This window comes from Cervus elaphus, chromosome 5 (genome assembly GCF_910594005.1).
Source record: "Cervus elaphus chromosome 5, mCerEla1.1, whole genome shotgun sequence".
NCBI lineage: Eukaryota > Metazoa > Chordata > Mammalia > Artiodactyla > Cervidae > Cervus > Cervus elaphus.
In genome coordinates, this window is record NC_057819.1 from 65,874,875 (window position 1) to 65,896,071 (window position 21,197).

General features: G+C 42.7%; 1 long non-coding RNA gene across 1 annotated transcript; it reads left to right on the plus strand.

The window, feature by feature from the left end:
• Positions 1-6,854: 6,854 nt before the first annotated feature.
• Positions 6,855-11,706, plus strand: LOC122694219. The gene is made up of 3 exons (XR_006341147.1): positions 6,855-8,728; positions 9,387-9,476; positions 10,341-11,706. It is a non-coding gene; the product is annotated as an uncharacterized LOC122694219 (long non-coding RNA).
• The last annotated feature ends 9,491 nt before the right edge of the window (positions 11,707-21,197 follow it).

Genomic DNA, 21,197 nt, shown 5'->3' on the forward strand with positions numbered 1-21,197 from the left:
AGTTTACTCAAACTCATGCCCATCGAGTCGGTGATGCCATCCAGCCATCTCATCCTCTGTCATCCACTTCTCCTCCTGCCCCCAATCCCTCCCAGCATCAGGGTCTTTTCCAATGAGTCAACTCATCACATGAGGTGGCCAAAGTTTTGGAGTTTCAGTTTCAGCATCAGTCCTTCCAATGAACACCCAGGACTGATTTCCTTTAGGATGGACTGGTTGGATCTCCTTGCAGTCCAAGGGACTCTCAAGAGTCTTCTCCAACACCACAGATCAAAAGCATCAATTCTTCGGCGTCCAGCTTTCTTCACAGTCCAACTCTCACATCCATACATGACCACTGGAAAAACTATAGCCTTGACCAGACGGACCTTTGTTGGCAAAGTAATGTCTCTGCTTTTTAATATGCTGTCTAGGTTGGTCATAACTTTCCTTCCAAGGAGTAAGCATCTTTTAATTTCATGGCTGCAATCACCAACTGCAGTGATTTTGGAGCCCAAAAAATAAAGTCTGACACTGTTTTCACTGTCTCCCCATCTATTTCCCATGAGGTAATGGGACCAGAGGCCATTATCTTAGTTTTCTGAAGGTTGAGCTTTAAGTCAACTTTTTAACTCTCCTCTTTCACCTTCATCAAGAGGCTTTTTAGTTCCTCTTCACTCTCTGCCATAAGGGTGGTGTCATCTGCATATCTGAGGTTATTGATATTTCTCCCGGCAATCTTGATTTCAGCTTGTGCTTTCTCCAGCCCAATGTTTCTCATGATGTACTCTGTGTATAAGTTAAATAAGCAGGGTGACAATATACAGCCTTGATGTACTCCTTTTCCTATTTGGAACCAGTCTGTTGTTCCATGTCCAGTTTTAACTGTTGCTTCCTGACCTGCATTCAGGTTTCTCAAGAGGCAGGTCAGGTGGTCTGGTATTCCCATCCCTTGAAGAATTTTCCCGAGTTTATTGTGATCCACACAGTCGAAGGCTTTGGCATAGTCAATAAAGCAGAAATAGATATCTTCCTGGAACTGGATAATAGGATATAAAGATTAAAAAGGCATTTTGAGGCCTGTGTTCAGAGGATCTTGAGTGCCAGGCCAAGGAGTATGGTGTCTCACCTGGTAGACAATGAAGACCCTGTGAAAGTTTGTGGACAGGAGAGTGCCAGGATTCAAACTGTGCACAAAGAAGACTGATCTGGGGTGGGGGGTGGTGAATTATGGCTTGGAGCTTCCTGGTGGATATTTCTTGAAGTCATCAAGGCTTGAACTAGGATGATAGTGGTAGGAACTGGAAGGGGAAATTCACCCATGAGATGGTCTCTTGGCTATAGAGGAGCTTTGGTCCCTGAGGGGGCGGGGGTGTCGAGCCTGGGTATGCGGGAGAATGTGGAAGAGAAAAAGCTAGCCCACAGAGCCGGCTGAGGTGGAAATCTAAGGTGTGCCCTATGGACACTGGGACTGCAGGGAGCAGCTGGCCTCCAGGCCCAGTGGGTTCTCTCGGGTGAGGAGAATAGTGAGTGACCATGACGGCAAGGAGGATCAGGGGAGGAGCGTGGCCAGCATTTGACTTCATTCACAAACGTTTTTACTCTGATGGGCCCTGTTCTGGGTGCTAGGATTCGGGATGACCAGGGACAAGTCACTGCTTGCCTGGAGCTTTTCTTTTTTAATAGGACATCCAAATTAGGCCAAATTTTTAGGCAGAGTGCTAAATCACAGCTTTCCTTCACTAGTTGTCATTCTCAGTGTGGGACAATTTAGCATCTGTTGCACCTCAAACTAAAGACAGGACTTCCAGCTCCTCAAGGAGTTCTGAACTCTTCCCAGTCAATACCCCTGGCACCTGCCTACAGTTACCTGTAATGTCACCCACCTACCAGTACCTGCCCCCATCAGAAGTAACTACTTTTCTGACTTCCATCATCACACATTTATTCTGTTTGTTCTTGAACTATAAAATAAAGGTAATTACACATTTTAGGGAGCTTCTTTTGCTCAATATTGTGTTGTTGAATAGAATAATAACTTTGATTTCTTATTCTTTTTAAAATTTCGGGGTATTCCATTGCACAAATATCCCACATTCTATTTATCCATTCTACTACTGACAGACATGGATTGTTTTCAGATCTTGGCTGTTAAGAACAGATCTGCCAGCAGCCTTTGCATCCATGATATTTGAACAAATGCACTCACTTCTCTTTGATGTTTTACCTAGGAGTGAAGTTGCTGGATATTCATTAACTGTGTATTAAGTACCTATTTTATATCCAGCTCTGTGCTGGGTGTTTGATAATTATTAAATGTGAGCAGAAACATGGTCCTGTTCTCATTAATAGTCATAGTAAATGTGTGACTCTGAGAAAAAGGAAGATATAAGATACACTTTTACCTTTTTCAGCATGTAGAGGGCTGCTCACTTCCTGGAGACAAGTGATTAAAGCGCCACTGCTGGGGCTGGACTAGAGGTGGGTTTCCAGTGGGGCTTGGGTGAAGAGGAGTGAGGAGTTCAGCTTGGCTGCCTGAGGGCCCTGTCAGCCCAGTCCTCGGGTACATTCCTTGGCCTGGGGGGCATTTCTGGCCTTGATCTCTGACTCTGGAGGTGGTTGGGATAATTGAGAGCTTATGCCCCACTCCCCAAAGACTGGTTTTAGCACATATCTAACCTGCATTTTAATATTATCCTTCTGACTGGAAGCATTTGGAAATGGTCCCTGCCCTGCTTTTAAAAGGTGGTGTTATTTTATGAACATTTAGACATTGATTAATAAAATTCCGAACCCATTAACTAATGGGGGAAATGCCAAACTTTTTTGGTGTATATCCAAGAGAGTAAATGTAATAAAAACTATCCCAAAAGGTAAGTTAAATTATATATAGCCTTCAGGTTTTTTTTTTTTTTCCCCTCCTGATGGCCTCACCAGATGTTTTAAAATACAGGACACAGGCCTTTCCCCCTTGTTTTCTCCAGGGAAAGAAGAGAGGAAACTTGGCTCAGCTCTACTTAACTTGGGGGAGGGAAAAAAAAAGTTGTAACAGGTATGCTGGGAATCCCCAAGCTGCTGGTTCATAAATATGAAGGCAAGGGAACAAAACTGTTGGTTTTTTACCTAGTTTTTCTCACTCGCCTCCACCCACCCTTCTCAGATCAGGAATTCTGCTTTGATTCCTAAAGCAAGAAGCTGCTTTTGTCGGGTCCCCCGGGGCTGGGGAGGCGGGTGAGGAGTGGGGGTGGGGCGGGGCGCACTGAACGGCGTCCATCTTGGCTGATCCATCTCCCGTCTTCCCTCCCGGATGTGCGGGCAAGGCCGTGGCTTGAGCAGCAGGGATGGCGGGTGCAGAGTGAGTGTCGTATCAGCTCCTCTCCACAAACTGCCTTCTGAGGCTCTGGGATTCTGTTGTAAACCCAGATTTTGATTTTTGCACCTTCCCTCAACCCCCATCCAAGTTCCCTGAATCTGAAAGGAAATAAAAACGGCTAAACAGTTGAGAGAGAGGATATATCAAATCCTTCAGGTCACATCCTCTGTTTCTGCCATGATTAGCCATGGAAATAAACGTTTCGAACCTGGTGGCAGCTCTTCCCGCTTGGGCTCGGAGTTGGCTTCCGCTGAGCTGGGTCTCTCCTCTGCTTCTAGCACCTTCTGCGAGGTCTCGAAGACTTGTTCAGAAGGAAGAGCAGAAGCGGGGGGTTCTCTGAGGCTTTACCTAAGCCTTAAAATTCTCTTTGAGACCAGCGTTCCCAGTGTTTCCCTGGCGCATGGACTGCAGCAGGACGCCAGGAACCCCTTGGAGCACCGGCCGCAGACCCGACTCCTCCCGTTGCGGCGCCTCCGCGGCCGCAGAGTGGAAAGGGGAGGCTCTGCGGAGAACCACCCTGGCCCAGAGTGAAGGCAGGCCAGATCCTTCACAGTCGGTGGTGTGGGAACAGTCTCTTCACAGGAAGTGCAAACAGGCCAACTTTTATTCATCATCTTTAACTTCCCTTTGGGTAGAGTTTTCTATTCTGACTGCCCAGCAGAATCACTTGGAAAACTTAAAAAATGTATAAAAACACACAAATAGCAAAAGCAAGTAATGAACCTCACAGGCAGTTGGTAGGATGATGGAGTTTAAGTTCAGTTAGCGGCGTATCTGTGCCCCTGCCATGTTTTAGTAGAGAAAGCTACTGTCTTAAAACGTCTTAGAAATGCAGCCTCCTGGGACTACAACGCAACCAGGATTCTAACAGGGAGTCCTGGGGGACCGGCAGGGGGAGGAGATGAAGTCAAGGGGAAGAGACTGGGGAGAGACAGGGCAGTGAAGAAGGAAGAAAAAAATCTAGACTACAGTTGACCCTCTGCCAACTCTGTGACCTTAGGAGAACCCTCTAATCTCAGCTGGGCTTGGGAAGAGTGAAGAGACAATCATAGCATATGGTTTAAGAAGGTGAGCTTTGAGGCCACACTCTGGATTCATCTCAACTCTACTGTTTATCAGCTATGTGACTTTGGACAAGTGATGTAATCTTTCTGAACTTCAGCTTCCTCATCCATAAAATCAGGATTATGGAGTTGTCCTGAGCTTTAGACAGAATAATGTAGGTAAACTTCTTGGAAAAGTACTTGACACAGATTAAGTTTTATATGCAGAGTACATCATGAGAAATGCTGGGCTGGAAGAAGCACAAGCTGGAATCAAGATTGCTGGGAGAAATATCAATAACCTCAGATATGCAGATGACACCACCTGAAGAGGAACTCAAAAGCCTGTTGGTGAAAGTGAAAGAGGAGAGTGAAAAAGTTGGCTTAAAGCTCAACCTTCAGAAAACTAAGATCATGGCATCTGGTCCCATCACTTCATGGGAAGTAGATAGGGAAACAATGGAAACAGTGGCTGACTTTACTTTTTTGGGCTCCTGAATCACTGCAGATGGCGATTGCAGCCATGAAATTAAAAGATGCTTACTCCTTGGAAGGAAAGTTATGACCAACCTAGACAGCATATTAAAAAGCAGAGACATTACTTTGCCAACAAAGGTCCGTCTGGTCAAGGTTATGGTTTTTCTAGTGGTCATGTATGGATGTGAGAACTGGACTGTGAAGAAAGCTGAGCGCCAAAAAATTGATGCTTTTGAACTGTGGTGTTGGAGAAGACTCTTGAGAGTCCCTTGGACTGCAAGGAGATCCAACCAGTCCATCCTAAAGGAGATCAGTCCTGGGTGTTCATTGGAAGGATTGATGCTGGAGCTGAAACTCCAATACTTTGGCCACCTCATGCGAAGAATTGACTCATTGGAAAAGACCCTGATGGTTGGAGGGATTGGGGGCAGGAGGAGAAGGGGACGACAGAGGATGAGATGGCTGGATGGCATCACTGACTCGATGGACATGGGTTTGGGTGGACTCTGGGAGTTGGTGATGGACAGGGAGGCCTGGCGTGCTGCGATTCATGGGGACACAAAGAATTGGACATGACTGAGCGACTGAACTGAACTGAAGTCTTAAATGTATTTGTTATTGTTATTGTCTGTCTCCAGGGTCAGCTAATGGAAGCCACGCAGACAGCATTTTTATCTTGTGCATGATCAATTTATTTAATATAATGACTCTTCATAGGGCTACTCATCTGATACCTTACTTATTTTAAGGCTATTATGGGTGTATGTGTTGGGAGGAAAGGAAATGGACCAGATAGTGACAAACAATCCTTGGTTCCTTCACAAATAATGTACTGTGGAGGTTAGAGTTTAATGCTTAGTATGTATTTTGAAGATTGTTATTCTAGAACTTCCAGATGTACAAGCTGGATTTAGAAAAGGTAGAGGAACCAGAGATTAAATTGCCAACATCCATTGGATCATAGAAAAAAGCAAGCAAGTCCCAGAAAAACATCTGCTTCTCCTTCACTGACTATGCTAAAGCATTTGTGTGGATCACAACAAACTGTGGAAAATTCTTCAAGAGTTGGGGATACCAGACCACCTTACCTGCCTCCTGCAAAACCTGTATGCAGGTCAAGAAGCAACAGTTAGAACTAGTCATGGAACAACAAACTGATTCCAAATTGGGAAAGGAATACATCAAGGCTGTATATCGTCACCCTGCTAATTTAACTTATATGAAGAGTACATAATGCAAAATGCTGGGCTGGATGAACTCAAGCTTGGATTAAGATTGCCAGGAGAAATACCAATAACCTCAGAAATGCAGATGATGCCATCCTAATGGCAGAAAATGAAGAGGAACTAAAGGGTTTGTTGATGAAGGTGAAAGAGAGTGGAAAACCTGGCTTAAAGCTCAACGTTCAAAAAGCTAAGGACATGGCATCTGGCCCCATCACTTCATGGCAAATAAATGGGGAGAGAAATGGAAACAGTGACAGAATTTATTTTCCTGGGCTCCAAAATTGCTGTGGATGGTGGTGACTGCAGCCATGAAATTAAAAGATGCTTTCTCTTTGGAAGAAAAACTATGACAAACCTAGACAGTGCATTAAAAAGCAAAGATGTCACTTTGCTGACAAAAATAGTCTTGTCAAAGCTATAGTTTTTCCAATAGTCATGTACAGTGTGAGAATTGGACCATAAAGAAGCCTGAGTGCCATGCTTTTAAACTGTGGTGCTGGCGAAGACTCTTGAGAATCACTTGGACAACAAGGAGATCAAGCCAGTCAATACTAAAGGAAATTAGTCCTGAACATTTATTGAAAGGACTGATGCTGAAGTAGCTCCAGTAGTTTGGCCAACTGAGGTGAAGAACTGACTCATTGAAAAAGACCCTGATGCTGTGAAAGACTGAGTATTGGAGGAGAATGAGGTAACAGAGGATGAGATGGTTGGATGCATCATCAACTTAATGATTATGAGTTTGAGCAAACTCTGGAAGATAGTGAAGGACAGGGAAGCCTGGTGTGCTGTGGTCCATGGGGTCACAGAGAGTCAGACACCACTGAATGACTAAACAACAACAAAATCCTCCTCTCCATCTTCTAGTTTTTATTCTAAACTTTTGTCTTAGGACAAAGTAGGTTTTACTGCATTAAAGACCCAGAATTCTCATTGGCTTCACCCAACCCAAGTTCCTTTTTCATATACATGCTATGTCTTCTGTGTGTTGGCAGAGGGCATGCCGCGTCTGTCCATCTCTAGAGATCCAGGGCGGAGGCTCCATCTTGCTGTGCTTCCCAGGTCTTCACGGCTGTGGGAAGGGAATGTGGAAAATGATGTACTGTTTCCTAAGCTTCTACAGAAGTAACACTAGGGCATTTCTCTGAAGCTGGACTGCTTTATTAAGTTCTGAGTCTTCCCTTTCCAGATATGGTTTTCCTTATAATTTTATAGTCACACTTTTCTTGATTCTGCTTTTGGAGAAAGCATTGCAAAAATAATAAGCTAATGGTGATTTTTATCACTATCAAATCAGACCTCCTTCTTAGTCTCACAAGAGATGTTGGCCCCAGTGCAAGGAGAATGTGTTAAAATATATATTTTATAAGTTTCTCCCTTTTCATGTTTTTCACTATTTTCAACATATTGTTTCCCCAAATTCCTGCTTTTCCAAAATCCTCAAGAAAAATGTCTGAAAGAGTCATACTCCTTTATCATCACCTGCTACAAAAACTTGAGTACAATTGACATCTGGTCATCTCCCATGCTCAACCCAAATGTCTGATGTGTGGTAGTCAAGGCAAGTGAGATGCTTCCAGGGGCATGACCCTCTCCTTCATCATGTCCGTAGTCAGAATGTCTGTGGAATTGATCTCTGCAGCCGAAGAAATAGATGTCCGTAAAGTAGGTGGGCCATTCATGGAGCAAACACTTATTGCGTGACTATTCTATGCTGGACATTGGGCCAGTTCTTCTCAGTCAGCCACAGTGATTCAGGTGCACTCAGATCTTGGCAAGGGAAGAAAGCAAGTATGGGGTTCCCCAGAGAGCAAGCTGATGCAGTGTGACCCTGTGACCTTTCCTCTCGTTTCCTATTTCAGACTTCTCTCCTAGTGGGACCTGAATGTTCCACCATGCTCACTGTTGTTATCCTGTCCTCTGTTACTGCCTTTCCTCCACCAAGGCTGAGGTGCCAGTTCAAATTCTACCCATCCTTGGAAACCAGCCGAAAACTTACATCTTTCCTCAGCTCTGAAGGCTTTCAATATCACCCCTTCTCCTTATCTTACCTACGAAAGCCCATTGAACATGCCTCTCTGCTACCTGTTAGGGAAACCACCTACATATGCTTAATGACTTAACCATTTTGGGGAGACAGTCTATTCTCTTTACATCAAGTTTCTTTAAGAAAATGGTCTTGTTTCCTATCAAGTTAATGGATTCAAAGTAGCTAACCCATTGGAGGTATCTGTGGTTCGGTCCTACATATCTTTCAGTAAGAAATGCATGATAAGTAAATATTGAATAGGAGTAAACTTGCTCTTGCTCTCTGTCTCTTTTTTTCCCCCCAGGAAGATGGAAAGAGAAGTTGTGACTACCTTTATCATTATGGCTTTGCCTCCTAGCCTTCTAGCCTTGGGCACATGAGATTTTTTTGTTTGTTTGTTTTGGTGGCTTAAAACAACAGGAATTTATTCTCTACACTTCCTGAGGTCAGAAGTCCCAAATCAAGATGTCAGCGAAGTTGGTTCCTTTTGGATGCTCCAAGGGAAAATCTGTGCCGTGCCTCTCTCCTAGCTACTGCTGGCAAGCCCGGTGTTGCTTGGGTTATGGGTGCATCTCTTCATCTTCACCTTCGTCTTCACATGGTGATTTCCCCTCCACTCATTTCTGTGTGTCCGTGTCTTTTCTTGGAAGAGCACTGTTCTTTGGATTCAGGGCTCATCTTAATCTAGTATGACCTCACCCTAAAATAACCCTAACACAGCTAATTATAGCTGCAAAGACTGTGTTTCCAAATAAAGTCACATTCTGAGATTCTGGGTGAACATAAGTTTTGGAGACACACTATTCAACTCACTGCACTAACTAAAGGCCACAAATATTTTCTTCTATGTTTTCTTCTACAAGTTTTATTACTTTTGCTGTCACATTTAGTTCTGTGATGCATATTGGTTTAATTTTTGTGTGTGATGGTAGTTATAGGTAAATGTTTGTTTTTGTGCTTATGCAATCCAGTTACTCAAAAACTATTTGTTGAAAAGATTGTCTTCTACCTTGAATTGCCTTTGCATCTTTGTTGAAAATTGATTGATCATATATGTATGAGTCTGTTACCAGACTCTGTTGACTTTTTGGTCAATGTCACACTGTCTTGATTCTTATAGTTTTATAGTAAGTCTTGAAATCAGGTATAGTGAATACTGTAGCAAAATTCTTCAGAATTTTTTAGGCATTGTAGTTAAATTGCTGTTTTATATAGTTTTGATAATCATATTTATTGGGGCATCATATTTATTGAAATAGATTGAAGACAGAGTGGTCTCAGTATAAGTTGAGATAATCTGCTGTGAAGAACAACACACAAAGGTGCCAGTAGCTACAGAAGGACATGTGGTAAGAGTGTATATTTCTTTTATTTTTTGTCTTTTTAAAAAATTTATTTATTTATTTTAATTGGAGGCTAATTACTTTACAATATTGTGGTGGTTTGTGTCATATATTCACATGAATCAGCCATGGGTGTACTTGTGTTCCCCATCCTGAACCCTCCCCCCCCCCCCCCCCCAATCCCATCCCTCTGGGCCATCCCAGCGTGCCAGCGCTGAGCACCCTGTCTCATGCATGGAACCTGGACTGGAAATCTATTTCACATATTGTAATATACACGTTTCAATGCTATTCTCTCAAATCATCCCACCCTTGCCTTCTCCCACAGATTTCACCTTGCTTATAGTTTCCTTTGTTGTGCAAAAGCTTTTAAGTTTAATCAGATCTCATTTGTTTATTTTTGCTTTTATTTCCATTACTCTGGGAGCTGGGTCATAGAGGATCCTGCTGTGATTTATGTCGGAGAGTGTTTTGTCTATGTTTTCCTCTAGGAGTTTTATAGTTTCTGGTCTTACATTTAGACCTTTAATCCATTTTGAGTTTATTTTTGTGTATGGTGTTAGAAAGTGTTCTAGATTCATTCTTTTACAAGTGGTTGACCAGTTTTCCCAGCAGCACTTGTTAAAGAGACTGTCTTTTCCCCATTGTATATTCTTGCCTCCTTTGTCAAAGATAAGGTGTCCACAGGTACCTGAATGTATCTCTGAACTTTCTGTTTTGCTCCATGGATCTATGTTTCTGTCTTTGGGGCACAGGAGAACTTTAGGGGCAGTGTAGGCAGAGGCCAGAGGGTGTCACCACTGCTGTGTGGACTCATTGACATCCGGGATGCCAGGCACTGGTGCTTTCATTTGCTGTCCTCTTCTGCAGGCACCTCGGAGCTCCTCACATCAGCATTCATCACTAAGATGCTGAGAGAAGAAGATGGATGGAAAAGATGTATTCAGACAAAATTAACTATAAAATTTACTTATAATTTAATTTCTTCACTAAGAAATGTCTGTTGTTTTCACAAGGGAAAATATCTTTAGTGGAATCAAAAGGCTGCAGAAACAAGGGGTTGAAGTGATGTCCATGGTCTGGAATAATCAGCCCATTTTTAGTTCCTGGTTCTGAATGCCCCCAACCCCCTTCTTAACCTCCCATGCGGGAGGATTTGCTGGTTCCCTGATCCCATAACTTAACTTTCTTCCTCTCTTTTTCTTTTGGATTATGGATGTCTACTTGAGTTAGGCTGTAATAACATAACTTATCACTGTCGACCATTCAGTGCTATGTTTTGAGCCTTTTGACTAAATAGAATAAATTAGTGTCTTATTTTAATAATGGTGTGAGTTGAGAAGGGTAAGCTTATGTAAAAAGTAAGAGATAAGCTGCACAGTTAGGGAAAAGACTGAATAAAAATGACACTTGTCAAAAGAAGTTGCTGAATTTTCTGCCACTCTTGCCCTGGACCAAGTTTCCCCCATACCCGGATCTACCTGCAGGCAGGTTTCAATATCCTCAACAGGAAAACCTATCATATTTTCAGTCCTCCACCTTTCTGTAGTTCTTAGGGGTTCTTAGGGACAAAATGGCTGCTCCTCATTCATTACTTGAAGTGTTGCAAGCTCTTCTTCCTGGAAGAGCTTACCTCCTGCTCAGCCCTTTCTTTAAATTTCCTGGCAAAGTTATTTTAAGCACCCCTCCCTCTGTTTATTCTCTCCTAGGGAAACTTCAGTGACTCTGCAAGGAAGCCCGAGGGCTTTACCTTCTATTCCAAAGGCCACCACTTCGCTCATCTTCCCACTCAGCCCCCTGTGCTCCCAGTCAGATTTTTTCCAGCCACACCTCATCTCATGGCCTTCCAGTCACTCTTTCCCTATTCCCACACTTCCAGAAACCTCCAGTTTCTTTCCGAGGCCTTTCCCAAATGCTTGGGAGAAGAATGGGTCTCTCTCCTGGAAAGCCATCCTCACAGTGGCTCATTTTGCCACTCTTTAATCTTTACCTAATGAGAATGATAATAATAATAGTAACAATAATAGCAATAGCTAACATGCCTAACGCTTTTTAGGTGCTTGTCACAGTCCAAAGCATTTTACATAAACCAACTGATTTAATTCTGGCCAAAATCCTTTGCAGGCTTCCCTGGTGGCTCAGATGGTAAAGAATCTGCCTGCAATGTGGGAGACCTGAGTTCGATCCCTGGGTTGGGAAGATCCCCTGGAGGAGAGCATGGCAACCCACTCCAGTATTCTTGCCTGGAGAATCCCCATGGACAGAGGAGCCTCGTGGGCTACAGTCCATGGGGTTGCAAAGAATCAGACGTGATTGAGTGACTAAACACACAAAACCCTTTGAAGTGGTGTATAGTTAATTTTATGTGTCGATTTAGCCAGGCCAGGGTGTCCAGGTATGTGGTGAGACATCATTTCAAAGGTTTTTGTGGGGCGTATTGTTGGATGAGATTAACATTTAAATTGGTGAACTTTGAGTAAAACAGACTGTCTTCTATAGTGTGGGCGGGCCTCATCTAATCAGTTGAAGGCCTGACTAGAACAAAAGTCTGACCTCCCTCAAGCAAGAGGAAATTCTGCCTTCAGATGATCTTCAGCTGTCACCTGCAATGTTTACTGTTTACTCTCCGTTGAGTCCCTAGCCTGCCGGCCCACCTTTCAGACTGTGGACTTGCCAGTTTCCCTAATTGCATGAGTCAACTCCTCAATACCTCTTTCTATATAGAAATAGGATATATACACATCTTATTAGTTCTACTAAACCCTGACTAATTCCAGTAAGTATTTTTATAATTTTCCTGTTCTGCAGATGTGATAACTGGGACACAGAATTTAGGTAACTTGCCGAAGGTTATCAGTACTATAAGTGGTGCAGTTGAGAGTCTGTCCAACCCCCGGGTCTGTGTTTTTTTGCCATGAGATTAAATACATGTCATTTGTGCTGCATTCAGAACTGTTTGTTTATCAGTCAGTCTTGTGTATCTTTTATTTGTTTTTTTAGTTATCAGCTTTGAGAAGACAGAATCTGGTGAATGTACTTTGTAGAGTCCTAGGCTAGACTTGTGAAAGGAAGGTGTTTGGGGAAGTTGCTGAAACGTGGATGGAGCTCGTTGTAAAGGCAGTCAATGGTCTGCATTGTTTACTCCTTGACCATTTTCCTTTCTACAGATGTTCGTCTCAGGACAGCTGAGTACGGTCCTTCGTTTCACCACGGCAAGACATTTTAGGCAGTATTTTATGAATTACACTTTGAGTTCCCTAAAGTGTAAAAAATTACACTTTGAGTTCAGAATAAAAGATATGCCACATTTTAGAAGAGTTGGATCTTTAAAAGTTTCAGCGTATGTGCTCACCTTCTGTATACTGCAGGGCACAGCACAGATAAGAGTTCAGATCACCCTTGCTGTTCCGAGGCAGACAGACGCACTCCAGACAGGGAGATGTGCCGCTGAGTCTGAGGGGACGCACAGCCGCGCGAGCAGCATCTCTGGGCCCTGCCCGGAGCTTCATCTCCTTGGAGTGGGAGCGTGGGGGCAGCTCTCCTAGCATGACATTCGTGCTCGCTGTCCCTCAGGCCTTTCCTTAATGGATCTGTGTTTAAGGCCCTGATGTAAGCCTCTTGTTGCTAAAAGTCAGTGAGAGCTCTGTGACTTCCACAGCCCGAGGGGCACCTTTGCTCTTGGAGCCATCTTCATTTTCCACTGGCCTCATGTGGTTGTTTCCGCAGGCGTTTTGTTTTATTTTCTGGAGTACTAAGCAAGACCAGCAGGGTAGAATGGGTGCCCAGCAGTAGAACTTTGTCTATCTGTCTGTCTCTCATACACACACACACACACACACACACACACACACACAACACAACACACATGCACACACACAGAGTCTTCTTTAGGCAGGTCACCGCAGCACTAAGCACTATTTTCAACCTTTCAGGCTATCAGGCACCAGAGTGTTTAAAGTTTTAATAGGCTTGGAGTTGACCCTGAAGTCCACCACCATTTATATTCATCTGTAATTTATGGCTGCCTCTTATTTAGTTGGTTGAGCAAATTGTACCTAAGAGTATTCTTTGAGTCTTGGCAGCGTGGTGTACAGTTTCACGATTCAGCAGTGTTTTTGCCAAATATTTGGCTTTTCTCCCTGCTTTCTTTTGGATGACATTCTCAAATACTTCATTTGGAGCTTTGGTCTGGAACACACTTTATCAGACACCTTTTGTGTGCCAAGAGACCCCTTATCCATTCTGTTGAGGCTGACTTTCCACATGCTAACACGTTTATTTCTAAATTGCTTTTAAAGTCACATTAAAGCCATGTTTCCAAATAACATAAGGTGACGTGTGGTGCCTTTGGACCTCTTGGTGCCTGTGGCCTGTTGCTTCTCCCCACGCCCTCCACCCTTCTCTGGATTTCAGTTGAGGGGAAATTCTTCTCTAAGTGGAGAGGTGAGGGTGATGGTGCCTAACCAAGCCATAAAATTAATGTTTATTGCAGAAATAAAAGGGCTTACTTTGTTATGAGGTATGTGAGGACATGTTTTGGCCTCATTTCATGTGCTCAGTCTAACCATGCCCCAAAGATTAAATCAAGGCTATTATGGGTATAATTTATTTCTCTTTCTAGGCTGTCATCATGTGTGTCAATTCGGGATATTGCGTTTTCCCACTTTCAGGAGTAAGGTCCATATCTGGCACACACAGATGGAAGGCCATCTATGAAACGTCCCTGCAGCAATTTGTTTTCAGTTTCACCAAATCTGATTTTCTAGCCGAGTCCAGGACTACTTACTCCCTTTTCTATTCACTAAGCGTTATGGAGATCATCACCCTGAAGAACTTGGCTCCCAGTGGTGCTCCCTCCAAACAAGTATTATGATTAATACACTGTAATCATGTAATCTGCTAGAAAAATGTGATCTGAACACAAAATGTGCAATAGAATTAGTCCTCCACTCGCACCATTAATCGTCCTTTAAGATCTGAAGAGGGATTAGCAGTTAAATCTTTTAACATTCTTCTTTATAAGTGGAGAATAATTTAACCATCCTAACCCTTTGTGATAAGGGAATGGGAATTTAGGTTTAAGTATGAAATATAAGCTTCCCATCACTCTTCCTTCAGGATTCCTGTTATACGTGTGGGCCAACTGAGAAGTGTCTGTGGTCACACTGCAGCCCACTCTGAACTCTCTCCTGCCCGTCCCCCCATGTTCTGTGTTGCTGCCTCTTGCTCTTGTCTCGTGGTTCAGAGATGCCTAATATGAATACAGTTTGTGCTTACTGGTGGCTGAGGCATGGAAACTATGTATAAGATACTTAATTCTTTTTTAATCTGAGTACTTTTTCTCTTCAGCATCGCTTCTGCAAACTAAGAGCAGATAAAGTGTCATAAGACTATGCCAAATGACATTCAAAGACACTTGAATAAGAAATAGATGGGAAGAAGCACATTTTCCCTTTACTCAGAGGCTTCAGTGCCTACACGCACAGGGAGACTTCTGCCAAATGCTTCTCCATGGCATTACAGGACACACGGTTTCAGAATCAGTTTCCTTCCATGAACCTCAGGACAAGGGTGTGCAAAGGGGAGGCTGATTCTGTGATATTTATTTATTTTTTTGTGTGTGGCTAGAACTAATGCAAACAGTTTATTATTTTGCTAAAAGTGCTCATAGGCCTCTTATTTTGCTAGAAAGTAAGGTAGTGCTCAAAGATTAATGGAGACATATCAAAACCACAGAGGAGCCAGCTTGAAAGGGCTCCTACTGGTCGATCTGGGTCAATTTAAGCATAATAATGAATATGATAGTAATGGATTATAATACACTGAATAAAAATCTACGAGTTCACGCTGACACAAGTAGAAAAATAAATAGGAGAAATACATGCGGACTAACAATCATGGAATCAAAATAATAAAAAAGAATAAAATAGAATGTCATGTAATAAATACAGAAGGAATGATGAACTTAGAAAATCGACCACTGATGCGAAAGCTTGTGGGTGAAAGTTTGGTAAGGAACAGGATGCTTTCATAAGCTAAGGGGCTGTTGTGATGAGCTTAGTTGCTCAGTCGAGTCTGACTGTCTGTGACCCCCTGGACTGTAGCCCACCAGGCTCCTCTGACCCTGGGATTTCTTAGCCAAGAATACTGGATTGGTTTGCCACTTCTTCCTCCAGGGGGTCTTCCCAACCCAGGGATAGAACCTGCATCTCTTATATCTCAGGCTTTGGCAGGAGCCAGCAGGGACGCCCAACAGTACTGGAGTGGGCAGCCTATCCCCTCTCCAGGTGAACTTCCCAACCCAGGAGTCAAACCATGGTCTCCTGCACTGCAGGTGGATTCTGTACCAGCTGAGTTCCCTGGGAATCTTACAGGGCCTCCCCACAAATTACTTGTTAATTACATAGGAAAAAAAAAGAGTTACTTCACAGTGGAGAAGTCCTGTGAACACCACCTTATCCAAGTGATAGAGGTCAACATCGGCACTAACAAAATTCACTGAGAGCAGAGCCTCCTCATCTGAGCCCTGAGGAGTATGCAGCCTGGCCCTTTGACGTTTCTACCAAAAATGCATGATCTGAATCTGATTGTGAGGAAAATAAAGGGTCTGTGACCTTCAAAGTGAATAGGCCAACAAAAACAAAGGCTGGGTAAGTGTTCTCCTCTGAAGGAGACTGAGAAACGTGACCCCCAAATGCAGAGTGTGTGCCTGGCGTGAATCTTGTAAAGTTCATTTGGGGACCTTTGACAAATGCTGGAAATGACCTGTGCAGATAAAAAGAATTGCACTAAAATTAACTGCACTGTGGTTTTGTAAAAGACTGTCCTTGTTTGTAAGAAATATACTCTGAAGCATTCGGGGGTAAAGGCATATAATGTCTTCACATTACTCCCAAATGTTTCAAAAAATAATATGCATGTATATGTATACATACATATACATATGTGTGTGCACATAGAAAAAAATACATGCAGGTGCCCACATACATTTACATGTGTATTTTTATCAATTATCTATTTATTACCTCTGTATATATTTGTCTTCTATCTATCTATCATCTACTGGTCTATCTAGAGAAAGAGAATGATAAAACAAATGGAATAAAATAAACAATTGATGATTCAGGGTAAAGGGTATATGGGGTGTACCTTGTACTGTTTTTATAACCTAAATTTTAAATTATTTTAAAATAAAAAGCTAAAATACTTATAGAAACAAATATGATTAAATTTGATGTCAACAAACAGCATGGGAAATCCACTATTGCACTACACTTGCTTTCTGTTCGACCCTGCTGGCTACTCTCTGAACTCTGGGACTCACAGCCGGGGCGAGGAGTCTTTTCTCCTATCTGTGGTTGTTACACTGAGATCACAAACTCACCTTTCACAAAAGGTTCAGAGTGATTTATAATAGGAGAATCTTAGATATCTTTGCAGTTAAGAATAATGGTAGTGGTTTCTCTTCAGTGGGCCTTAGGTGCTCAGCAGGAACTATGTCATCCTGTCTAATCCTTGCTGCCACTCAATTTGATGAGGATTCAAATCCTCTTTGTCAGTTCCTCTGCACTTAATGATGTAAATGGACGTGGCAGCCCACTAGAAACAATTCATGGAGAAGCCCATTGGTGAGCCCCTGCACAGTGAATTGTGTCCAGTAAGTGGTGGGTAAGCTTATTTTACACAGGTTTTCTGCAGCAGTATTAGTTCCAATTTAACCATCATACCATGGATGGACATTTATTATATTTTGGCAAGAGTAATGTATTTAAACACACAAACAAGGATTTTCTTTCTTTCCCTCTTATATGCAAACATTCCACTGCAAAGTCATCAACAAAACTTGACGACATTCCCAGAAATACATTCTAAAATAAAAATGAAATCTTCAAATCAATGCACAAGTGCTATGAGTGAAAGAAAGTGAAAGTGTTAGTCTCAGTCATGTCTTACTCTTTGTGACACCATGGACTGCAGCCCGCCAGGCTCCTTTGTCCATGGAACTTGTCCGTGGACAAGGATACTGGAGTGGGTCCCATGCCCTTCTTCCGGGGATCTTCCTGACCCAGGGATCGAACCCAGGTCTCCTGCACTGCAGGCAGATTCTTTGCCATCTGAGCCACCAGGGGAGCCCTGCACAAGCACTCTGTGTGTGTGCTTAGTCGCTCAGTCATGTCTGACTCTTTGTGACCCCATGGACTGTAGCCCACCAGGCTCCTCTGTCCATGGGATTCTCCAGGCAAGAATATTGGAGTGGGTTGCCATGCCCACCTTCAGAGGATCTTCCTGACCCAGGAATTGAACCAGGGTTTCCTGTATTGCAGGGGGATTCTTTACCAGCTGAGCTACCAGGGAAGCCTGCACAGGCACTACAGACATTAAAAATAGAAAACTCAGAGATTAAGTAATTGAAATGGAAGAAAAAAGGAAAATAACATGTATTGATTTCCTTCTGCAATCTGGGTGACTTATAACACCAGAAATGTATTCTCTCATAGTTCTGGAGGCTAGAAGTCCAAAACCAAGGTGTCATCATGGCCATACTTTCTTAGAAAGTTCTAGGTTCCATTCTTGCCTCTTTTAGCTTCCAATGGTTGCTGGCATTCCTTGGATCATAGATGCATCACTCCAGTATCTACTTCCATTTTCACATGGGCTCCTCTCCGGTGAGTCCATGTGTCTGAATTTCTCTCTCCTTATTATAAAACAAGTAATTGGATTAGGGCTCACCTTTATCCCACATGTCCTTAATGATATTGCATCTGCAAAGATCCTATTTCAAATGGGGTCCCATTCACAGATACCGAGGGTTAAAACTTCAACATACCTTTGGGGAATACAATTCAACCTATGACACAATCCAATATTTTAATAGAGGAAAAATATGACCCAAGTTATATTAAGAGGAAATGGGATCTAAATCCCTGAGAGCAATGGCTGTGTCTGCTACTTGCTCTGTTCACACTTTGGCTCTGTTCACACAATAGAGATTCTATTGACCTGAGGCTGGAGGTCGCACTGGCTCAATTAGTTACAGAAATGGTTTTCTGAAATAGGAGGCAAACTTATAGGTAACAAATTATGCAACTTCTTTCAGGCAACCACATATGGCGGCACCACATTCCTGGGTTAAGTCTGCAGAGAACATTCAAGAAGATACACTTACATAACCAATCTAATCATCTAAATAATTATTTGTCAAATCCTGAAATTGGTAGGAAAAAGAAAATCCACCCAGGTGCTCAGCCCTGATAGGGGTCCCTGCTGCGTTTACATTATTATAATGAATGTTGGGTCATATTAAACCTACACTATAATGATACATCCTTTGGCTCAGCCTAATAGTATTAGGACTGATGCTGAAGCTGGAACTCCAGTACTTTGGCCACCTCATGTGAAGAGTTGATTCATTGGAAAAGACCCTGATTCTGGGAGGGATTGGGGGCAGGAGGAGAAGGGGACGACAGAGGATCAGATGGCTGGATGGCATCACCGACTCGATGGACATGAGTTTGAGTAAACTCTGGGAGTTGGTGATGGACAGGGAGGCCTGGTGTGCTGTGATTCATGGGGTCGCAAAGAGTTGGACACGACTGAGTGACTGAACTGAACTGAACTGAACTGAATAGTATTAGGAATTGATCATTTTCAAATTCATGACCAAACCCATGACTGCATCTTTGAATTGTTGATGCAACCTTTTTTTGTGATAATTGAATCAAATATGTTATTCGGTTTGCTGCTTGACATTCCACTTAGGGGATGGTCCACACTCCTTAATCAGTTCTCTCTTTTCACAATCTATTACTATCTTCTTGGGGGTATGTCTCTACAGCAGCTGATGGAGGAATAAAGATGCATTGAAGAATAAAGATGCAGTGCCCCCCACAAATAAATCTGGGTCACATTGTTTAGTCAGAGGAAATATTTCAGACATGTGATTGACATAAAGCTGACAAATATAGTGTCAATATTTCACTACAGAGTCTTAATATATTGAAAACATTTAAACCCACTTATCAAGAAAACAGTTTGACTCACAGGCCAAGGCTTATATTTTAATATAGTTAGTGATGAAGGTTGGTAAATAACTTCTAATATGCAACTCTGGTTCACCAAAGGAACACTCTCATGCCTGTAACCATGGCTTGGCTCTGCAGGGAAAGCTTCCTTAAATGTGGTGCTGGATAGAAAATGGTAATTTATCTTTTAGAAGTCCAACAAGTCCCTGCTGTTATTAGAGGAGCTAGCTCTAATGATTTGTAGATGGTAAGACATGTCCAAAACATTGGAATTCTGGGCTGTTTTAGATTAGGGGCTTCCTTTCATTGTATTCTTAGAGAGCCAGTTGGAAAACACCTAATTTTTCATTGCCTCTCGTGTCAACACAAGTAGAAAACCTGTCAGAGATGAAGCCAGTCTGTCTCACCTGGAAGAAGAGTCCTTCTGGAATGTTTAATTTTCATGGTGTGAAGGAGGAAAGGGATTAGTGTGTTCTCAGGCAGCTCCAGAGCACACCTGGGAGCCCCAGAAGAGTCTATAGAGGTTATTGTCAAGAGCATCAGCTGAAAGAGACAGAGAGAGAGAGAGAAAGGGAGGTAGAGAGTGAGCTGGAAACCAATGAGGAGGGCAGGGGAATGAGAAAAACCCTACGCCAGGGAGCCAAGTGCTTGTGGCTTGAGGTATTCTCATCTTATTTTCTATGATTTTTCCAGAAAAAGCTGGCAATGAGAATAGAGCTGCAAACAATGTAGCTTGCCTTTGCCAAGATACAAATACAGAAGACACATGCTGAAGGATTGTGTATGGTATCAGATTATCTGCACAGAGGGGGACAGTGATGACTTACGTTCTTCATCCTCTGCCTGGTGGCTCGCCAAAGTGGAAAATGAAGCTGTTGAAGCAGTCAGAGATGAAAGTTACCCTCCAGAAGAGGGGGAGAGGAGTGACCTCAGGAATAGCTGGTCCGATTTGCCAAGTCTGAAATGTGGCCAGAACTCTGGTGACAGGAGGTTGCAGCTGAACATTTTGTCCCAGTCTCCATAGTCTTTGAGAGGAAAGATTTGATTCTGACTCTGCAAACGTTGTCATTGCACAGATGTTGTTAGCAGCACCTAGCATGGGCCAGCTATCACTGAGGACCCGCAGAGGATGGTATGGTACATGTGACCCTCCCCAGCAACACAGAATGGACACAGGGTCCTGACACTGTACTTACAAAGACCCTTTTCCATAGTCTTTATTTTTTTTGGTAACAGTCTTATGGGGATATAATTGAAAGATCATATAACCCACCCATTAGTATTTTGTCTTGTCTCTTTACTTGTTCAGAATCTGTCTCATTTGGTAGGCAACAAGCTCTGTGAGGATCATGGCCATGCACATTTTTATCCATCAGTGCACGCCTGGCACACACTGCAGTGTGAAATATAATATATATATATATATATATATATATATATATATATAAAACCATTCAATAATGATATATTCTTAATAAATATATAATTAATAAGTAAAAAGGAAAGTTAGCTTTCTAGAGCTCATACATTGTCTTTGATAAACAGTTCTCTCCCATTCTTTTATTTTTCTCCAGAATCATAGGCAATTTAAAAAATTTGAAAGTAACAAGGAGAGAGAACAGGCCTCCCTTTGCTCTTTGACCCCAATTATGTGCAGAGAGGGACTTGGTGGGGGTCTTTCACCCCCACCTCTACCTTATATGCT